At 43.1% G+C, this 9,126-nt stretch overlaps 1 protein-coding gene across 7 annotated transcripts in view; it reads left to right on the top strand.

Annotated features, from left to right (window-relative positions):
• The window catches only part of MAP3K3 (mitogen-activated protein kinase kinase kinase 3), a 2,022,699-nt gene that overhangs the window by 1,015,267 nt on the left and 998,306 nt on the right, over positions 1-9,126 (top strand). The gene's annotated exons all lie outside the window — the stretch shown is intronic.

The following is a 9,126-nucleotide window of genomic DNA, read 5'->3' as shown; positions in this document are numbered from 1 at the left end:
TAAGGGGCCGACAATGTGCATTATGCGCCAAACACAGGAGAGCAGGACTTTATTCTCTCCTTCCTTATGGCTTTCGAAAACTTTGCCCAGGGGGACATAATACTTTTGGGAGACTTCAATCTTGTCCGGGAGCAGGGGCTGGGCTCGACTCATGCACACAGGGCAGCGGGAGGAGTTTTTGACAAGGAACTCAAATCACAACTCCAGCTCATGGGATAGGTAGACATACGGAGAGACGCTAACCCTACTGCTCACGACTACTCTTTCTTCTCCCACTACCACAGAACATACACCTGCATCGATTTCATATTTGTTAGTCAATCTTTTGCTTCCCTCTATGCTGCAAACACACTTCCACCCGATCTGCCCCCCTGGAGCTGTCACTCAAGTGGTCGAACCCACGTTCAAAACATGCATGCTGGTATTTTCCCAACATCCTCTGTAGGGATAGACTGTTACGGGATGATATTAGGAAATCTATTAAGGACTTCCCCGAGAGTACTTTGCACGCCACTACCTGGGTTGCCCTTAAAGCGGTAATCTGGGGTAAATGCATCGAGCTGGCCACCACCCTGAAGACAAAGCAGCGGGAGGAGCGCCTCACGCTCGAAAGGGAGCTTCAGGCGGCAGAGCAGGCCCACAAGGCTAGCCCCACAGGTCAAAGCGATTAGAAAAGTCACAGCCCTCAAAGGGAAGCTGCAGGCCATATACACTAATCGGGTGGAAAAAAACTTCTTACGCCTGCAGACCAGGTGGTATGAAGGGGGGAACAAAGAGGGGGGAACAAAGTGGGTTCTCTGTTAGAGCGTTAACTAAGGGCCAAACAGGAGAGGGAATACATAAAACTTATTGTAGATGACGCGGGCGTCTCACATAAGATAGAGTGAAGGAGTAGGCCTTCGAACAGTTGTACCATAATCTTTATACTTTGGAACATCCAAGGGCGCAAGACCAAATGGAGTATTTAGATCCCTTAGATCTCTCACTGGTCTCGGCTAACACCAATGAAGATTTGTCGAAACCCATAAGTGCAGAAAGCGGTTGACGTGCTGAAACTTCAAAAAGCACCGGGACCGGACGGCTTCTCTGCACACTTTTACCACGGAACTAGTCCCTTTTTTATTTAACATTGCCTCAACACAGCAGGTCACTCCCTCCATGGGTGAGGAGATCGTGGCGGTGATCCCCAAACCCAGTAAGGACCCCACAGCCTGTTCCTCCAATCGTCCAATAGCCCTTCTGAACCTAGATGCCAAAATCTACTCCAAAATTCTAGCTACCCACCAGAATCTGTGCTCCCCGGCCTTACTGACCCAGATCAATCGAGCTTTTTTAAAGGGGCAACAGATGCATGATAGTTTGCGGCGCATCATCCTTATAATGGAGAAGGCCCGGAAGACAAACATTCCAGCAGCACTTCTTTCGCTAGATGCAAAAAAAGCATTTGACCGCGTGGTTCTTCTTATTTCGAGTGCTTCTGCGCTTTGGGTTTAACAAGAATTTTATAGGGATGATTTGTGCCAATTATCATTCTCCTAGATCCCGGGTCCTGGTTAACGGCTCGGCTTCCCCTCTTAACAATTTTTTTTCAAATTTTTTTTTTACACTAAAAATTGAAAATATCACAATGCAGAGTGTCACTCCTCCAGCTCCATTTCTTCAGACTCCTGGAGACCCCCCTCTTGAGTGGAAACTTTGGTTAAGATCTTTCATGGCCTACCTTGGTGCAATTGATGGACTTAGATTCCGTGCAGAAAGGAAAAAGAATCTAATGTATTATTATCTCGGCGTAGAAGGCCAGAACGTCTTCGATCATCTACCTCCTTTCACTCCACCTACTGGAGAGTCTCCAGATGAATTTGACATAGCCATAGCCAAATTAGACAAGTACTTTGTAAAGACTAAAAACATGGTCGTACATCGTTACAAATTCTTCACCAGAGTTCAAAAACCAGAAGAGAGTATCGACACTTTTGTCACTGCATTAAAAATACGTGCTTCCAAATGCGAATTTGACAACTTCACCTCTCAACTTATCAGAGATCAGCTTATTGCTCGCTGTTCTTGTAAACAAATCCAAGGGAAACTATTGTCCTGCAAAGATCCTTCTTTAGATAAGGCTATTGATATAGCCAAGAGTATAGAGACATCTTTAGAAGATTCCAAACAATTGGAAATTTCTCTTTCCAATACTTCCATTTCTAGTGCTGTATCTTCTAAAACAGTTGCACCTTTTAAAACTCCCAATTTTATTCCTCGTGACTCACTTGGTTATTTTAGAAGAATGGGAAACATTAGTACCAGAAGACCTTTCATGCCTAGTAGACAATTCAGCCAAAGTACTTTTTGTTTTAGATGTGGTTCTTCTTACCATGTATCTAACTTTAAGAACTGCCCAGCTGCCAACCAACAATGCACTCAATGTGGTAAAAATGGTCATTTCTCAAGAGTCTGCATGAGAGGTAGAAGAGGTGGTGTACGTTGTGTTTTGAATGAATATGATACTTCTTCTGATTCAAATCCTCTTGAGCAAACTAATGAATATTCTGAAGGTGATGTAACTACTCAAGAATATGTAGTTGTTGTAAAAGACAATGACGATGTCAGTCGCACCTTTCGTGTTCCTGATCCAGAAGTCGACACTACCATTGAAAAACATCATGTTCAACTACTTGTTGACACCGGTGCTCGCATCACTATTGTCTCCTACGACAAATACTCTCACTTTTGGCAAGATAAGTGTCTACTTCCTCCTGATGTTCTTACAGTAGCTTTTGAAGGGAGCAAAATTAATCTTTTAGGCTATTTCTGGGCTGATATTTCCATATTTGGCAAATCTATTAAAGGGAAAGTTTATGTTGCCAAACGTGGCATTAATGTTCTAGGCCTTATACATCAAGCAGAATTTGGTGTTACCATTAAACCTGGTTTACCCAACCCTGTTTTTATAGAAGGATGCAATCTTCCTTGTTCTACATCTCCATCTTCTATTCCGGTGTGCAACATTGTCGATAACAAATCATTAGAGCACAAATATAAAAGAGTCTTCGAAAATCGTCTTGGTAAAATTACCAACTTTCAGCATTTTATCAAAGTTAAAGATGGCATTTCCCCAGTCAAGCACAAACTTAGAAACGTTCCACTTAGTATCAGAGAAGATTTATCCAAACATCTAACGTCACTATGCGAACAAGGGATTATTGAAAAAGTAGAATCCACTTTGTGGCTTTCTCCCATTGTTCTTGCTAGAAAAAAGTCTGGTGACCTTCGTATGTGTGTGGATTTGCGCAGTCTTAATGGAGCTATCTGGGTTGATGGTTTTCCCCTCCCTCGCATTGAAGATTTGATAGCAAAAGTTGGATCATCTACTTGGTTTTCCAAACTCGATTTAAAAGCAGCATACCACCAAATTGAATTACATCCCCACTCACGTCATCTCACTGCTTTTGTAACACCAGATGGAGTATTCCAATTTCGACGCCTTCCTTTTGGATTAGCTTCTGCCGCCGCTGTTTTTCAGCGTATCATGTCTGAAATGTTTAAGGAACTCTCTAATGTTGTCGTCTTTCAAGACGATATTCTCATATTCACTCAAACTGAGAGTGAACATGATAAAGTCATTGACCAAGTTTTTAACATTCTGGAAGAAAGAGGTGTAACTCTACAAAAGAGCAAGTGTGTTTTTAAAACAAGAGAAGTAGAGTATCTTGGTCATAGCATCTCTGAATGCGGTATCAAACCTAGATCTGGTCTGATCAAAAGCATCATTGAAGCTCCTGCTCCCTCCAATAAGGAACAACTTTTGTCCTTTCTTGGTCTCTGTGAGTTCTACTCTAAATTCATGAGAGACTATGCCAAGACTACTGAATGCTTTAGACTCCTACTTAAAAAGGGTGCCATTTTCAGCTGGTCTGACGAATGTGAAAAAGGTTTTCAGCTGATTAAAGAACATATTACTAATGCTCCTGCTCTTCAACCTTTTAATGGCAACCGGGAAACTGTCGTTACTGTTGATGCTTGTGAATACGGCTTAGGAGCTGTTCTCTCTCAGCTAGATTATGGTAAAGAATTCACTGTAGGGTTTGCCTCCAGGACTCTCCGTCCTGTTGAAAGGAAATACTCTGTAATAGAGAAGGAACTTCTAGCTTGTGTTTGGAGTGTTGAAAAGTTTAAATCTTATTTGTGGGGTAGACCCTTCATCCTTCAAACTGACCATCGTCCTCTTGTCGATATTTTATCAGGCAGAAACGTCAATCGCACTACAGCACGATTAGCTAGACTTTCCACTAAATTGTTAGAGTTTAACTTTAAAACTGTTTACATACCTGGTGGGAAAAACAAACGAGCAGACTGTTTGTCCAGATTACCTGTACATGAACCTGATGAAAATGATTGGGAAACTGAAATTGAGGAGTGTTTTGTAGCCAACATTTCCCAAAATTTCATTTCTTTCGCAGAGAATGATTGGATCAAAGCTGTTGAAAATGATACCGTTCTTAAGGATGTAATTTTATTCATTAAAAAGGGTTAGCCTAAAGAAAAATCCCTATCTCACGAACTTCAAATTTATTGGAATATTAATTCAGAACTTTCTTTAGAAAATGGCAAAATTGTTAGGGGTGACAAGTTCATTCCTCCTTCTATCTATCGTGAGAAAATTATTGCTGATGCACATTCTGGGCATCTAGGAGCCACCATCACCAAAAGAAATGTCAGATCGAACTTTTGGTGGCCAAAAATGGACAGTCAAATTGTAGAAGCCATCAAACTGTGTACACGCTGCAATACTAGTGACAAAGTTCTTGTCTTAGAAGGTGTTTGTGACTCTATTGTTTCTCCACCCATTAGAGCTTGGCAAAAAATTGGCCTAGATTTCCTGGGTCCATTTCATGTGCTTCCCAATACTTCCAAATATTTCTTAGTTCTTGTTGATCATCTTTCTAGGTGGGTTGAAGTCGAACCCATCAATGTGCCCAATTCTAAAAGTGTTATTGATTGTCTAAGTAAAATTTTCTTGAGGGAAGGTTGTCCGGAAGAAATCCTCACTGATAACGGAGTGCAATTTATTTCGAAAGAAATGGGGGTTTTTCTGAACAGTTGTTGTATTAAACATACCAGAACACCATTGTATCATCCTCAGAGTAATGGCAAAACCGAGAGGTTTAATAGGGTTATTGTAGAATGTGTGCAAGCTGCTTTCAGATCAAATAATTGTATTTTTCAGGCTGTGAAAGATCTTATATGGTCTTATCGGATTTCTCCTCATGTTGCCACAGGTTTCTCTCCCTTTGAGTTGATGAGAGGAAGAAAAGCTTGTTCTCAAGCTTTTCCATTCTGGATGGTTAAAAGTCACCAGGGCTGGATTTTGGAGAAAGTCTGGGAATGTGCTAACAAAAAATCTTCCAGTTTACTACCTGACAGTGTAGGTTTAAGCAAGAAGTCCTATCAAAGTATTTGTGCTGGTGATTGGGTCAGGATTAAAAATCCTGTTACAGTCAAGAAAGGCTTCTCAAAATTTCTTGATTCACAACAAGTTGTAGAGGTTCGCAAGAATGCGGTCAAATTGTCCAATGGCAACTGGTGGAGCACTTCTCGTGTGGCCAGAGATCCTTCTCGTGTAACTGTTTTTCCATCTAAAGTCAATGTCAATGATGATTTTATGAAAAGTTCTAATGTGAATGGTAACAATGGTCCTAGAAAAAGCTTAAGGGCAACTGTTAGGCCTAACAAATATCGTGATTTTATTTGATTTGTTTTATTGTGATTACTCTATGTTTTCTGGTTGTTTTTTTTCTCTGCTTTAAAAAAAAAAAAAAAGGGGGGAGGTGTGTGGTGATCTGCACTGTCAGCATTCCACGTGATGTCATCTGTGGTGGTAGTTCTATGTGCTGAGGATTCTGCCCGAGTGTTCCCTACTTGGCAGTTGCAGCTGCTGTGTCTTCCCCCTGGCTGGACGGCTCTCTTCTCTTCAATAAATCTCTAACTACAGTTCCTGCCTCCGCCTCATCTTTACAACCTCTTTCTTACTAATCCAGTCATTGGTAACAGCCTCGTCTACTAATGATGCAATCTGTAACCTAAGTTCTTCAGTGGGGTCGAATTGAGAATCTCATAATTCCTTCTCTCCCCTATCAGACGTAGACATTCCTCGTTGTAAGTGCTCTGGTCTAAAATTACAATGGCTCCGCCTTTATCGGCGGGTTTTATAATCACCGACACATCATCTCTCAGATCCTCAAGCGCTTTTGTCTCCTCTTTGGATAAATTGAAAAATGGTTTCACAGTTTCTTGCGATGATAAAAGATCTACCTCCCTCAAAATTGACTGTTCGAATACATGTACTTCTGGTGGTAACTGTCCCAACATTGGGACAAAAGTAGACTTAGTCCTTAGTCCTGTATCATCTTCCTTCTCAGTTTTCTCTTTCCCATCAAAGACAACCTTTAGGCGTACACTACGGAAAAAAAACGCCAATTCGCATTTCAATTTAAAGGGATCAAGTTGATTCCTAGGAACAAAGCCTAGGCCTTTAGATAGCACTATCTCCTGTGTGGATGTCAATGTCCTGCTACTTAGGTTCATGACTAAGTGTGTTCCCTGCTGCTGCTCGCTTCCCCTCCCCGGGCCATACTGCAGGTTATCCTCTGGTTCATATCTTCCCACTGCACCCTCTGGGTTCTCCGGGTTCTCTGCCTGCCTCTCCCCCTGCCTCTCCCTCTCCCTCTCCCCTGGTCTCTCTCTAAAAAAGGAGGGTAGTCATTGGTGAAGTATTGGGGGGGAACCCATGGGAGGGTACATGGGGGGCCCCCCATATCCAGTTTGGGGGCCTTGTTGGTATGGGCGCATATAACCCCTTGACCATCCTCTTCCCCTATATCTGGGTCAGTAGTCTCCATCACTACTCTCACTGCCTGAGCTGGAAGTGTCTGTCTTGTGTCGAGTTTGTCTCTTTTGTGTGTTTTGATGTTGATTCTCCTTTGCTGTAACATATTCCTCATTGGTGTATGGATAGACCTTTTCTCTAGAGAACTTCTTCAGATCTTTCTGAAGTTTTAGTACTTTAGAGTTCACTAAGTATTCTTTATACTCATTCACCACCATGTTGGTTTCATCTAATTCCTTTTTAAAGACTGAAATCTGTATTTGTGTCTTTAGATGGTCCTCACTGGTTTGAATTTTGATCAGTAAGTCATAGTAGATTTGTGTGGCTGTATCTATAATTAAAATGAGCCTTGAACATCTCCAGGCGATTAGAGACCAATTTTTTCTAAATGTTGCATCTTCTAAAAAGATTAATGGTTCATTGACCACTAGAATAGCTCCGTGTAGGATGGTCCTAACCTGTGACCTTTTTAATTCAGTTAGGGAGTCCCATCCCTCTACTTGTGTAAGGGCTTGTGTAAGTGTGGCGTCACCCAACAGTGAAGGACATGCTAAAATTCTGGCTGCTGCCTCATCCCCATAGGAGAGGCCTTGTTCTTCCATATTCGGTCCAAATTTTGGGCCTCTCTGGTTACAATTCTAAGGAAGGTGGCGGGTAATTCCCACTTGCGTCTGTGCGGCTCAGCGGTCGTACTAACTATGAAAAACACACCAGGAGACACAAGGGATTAAGACTTCTCTGGCTCCCTTAATAACAATGTCTACTCACTCAACCGAGAAATCCTATAAAATACGCTCTCAGCTATACACTATCAGATCACAAACTGAGACTGTGGATCCTATAATGATCCATAAAGGGACAGTCATTAAAATCTATACTTGTACCTAAGACAGAAAAAGAGGAAGACAACACATGTCTTAATACTGCCCTCACACACTTTGCAGTGTCATGCTTCATCATTGGGCCGCATCACACATCCAGGTGCAGACCAACACACTGGATGGAGCGCAATCTTTTTTAGATGAAGATTAGTGAGGGTGGAGAAAGAAAAAAAAATGTGATAGTACATATACAACACATAAACCAACGTGACACAACTGAAAGAAGAAAAGGATGGGGGTCTCTTCCCTTCTATTACGGGACCAAAATTGTGCAGTACTAAAGTATTAAAACAACCTAGGGGTCAACATTAATATTTTTATTCTGTCTGTAGACCACTGGAAGGGTTAAAATATGTATATCGGGGTATAGAGGGAAGGCGACGAGCCCTATAGCCCCACTGCAATTACAAACATATTTCTGCCAATACTAGACCCCCACATGGGTGGCGCGGGCTTTCATCAGGCATTGGTCCCCACTTTTCAATCCTTACCCTGAAACAAGACTCTATCAATGTTTCTGTCTTTTTGCAGGACCATTTCTTTGATGTTAAAGGAGCTGAACTTTGCCAGTATGTCGCAGGGTCCCCTGCCCTCTCCAGGTATCCGCGGGCCCACCCGATGGAGTCTCTCCAGCCGTATTTCAGGGCTGCCCTCCCCTAGCACTGAGGAGAAGAGGCCCACCATGAAGGCCTCCAGGGCTGGACCCTCGCAGTCTTCCTCCAGGCACCGGACTCAAATGATATCACAGCGAGATCTCTTCTCCAGGTCCTCTCATTTGAGCAGCGTGGCACATAGTTGTCCCTTTATGTCCGTATTGCTTTGTTCCAGGGGCTGCATGCGATCCGTCCGCTCCTGCACTTTCACCTCGAGATCCAGTGTTCTGGTGCCGACCGAGTCCACGTCCGTCTGCAAGGTCACACTTACTCTCTCATTTCTGCTCGAAATGCCTCAAAGGAGGCATCCATGTCAGCTTTTATGTCTGCTCGGAGTCCCTTTTTAAAGTCTCGAAGAGAGGCTAGCAGGTCCTCCCTGGTGAGTGTCACTGCGCACGAGGGTTGCGCCATTTCCTCACTGGAAGGCCCTGCGCCGTTTGCAGCAAAGTAGTTAAAGACTTTGTTGTTGGGGGCCTCTTGCGGTGGCAGATGTGGAGGCTTTGCTAGGTCAGCTCTGAGCCGCCCCCGATCTTCGCAGAGAACCTGAGCATGCGCTCTTCAGTCTCCAGGGCCCCCTGCTCAATGTTGCAGAGCCTTATGATTATTTCTTAGAAACTGATTTTCTAGGCCATGGAAACTGGTCTGGGTGGTCGCGTGTTGAAGGTGGTCTATAATCAATGTTGGAGGCTTGCTAGAGAGGTAGCCTCCT

The sequence above is a fragment of the Lissotriton helveticus genome, chromosome 5_1, assembly GCF_964261635.1.
Source record: "Lissotriton helveticus chromosome 5_1, aLisHel1.1, whole genome shotgun sequence".
NCBI lineage: Eukaryota > Metazoa > Chordata > Amphibia > Caudata > Salamandridae > Lissotriton > Lissotriton helveticus.
The sequence above is the reverse complement of the archived record's forward strand: the minus strand, read 5'-3'. Positions and strand labels throughout refer to the sequence as shown.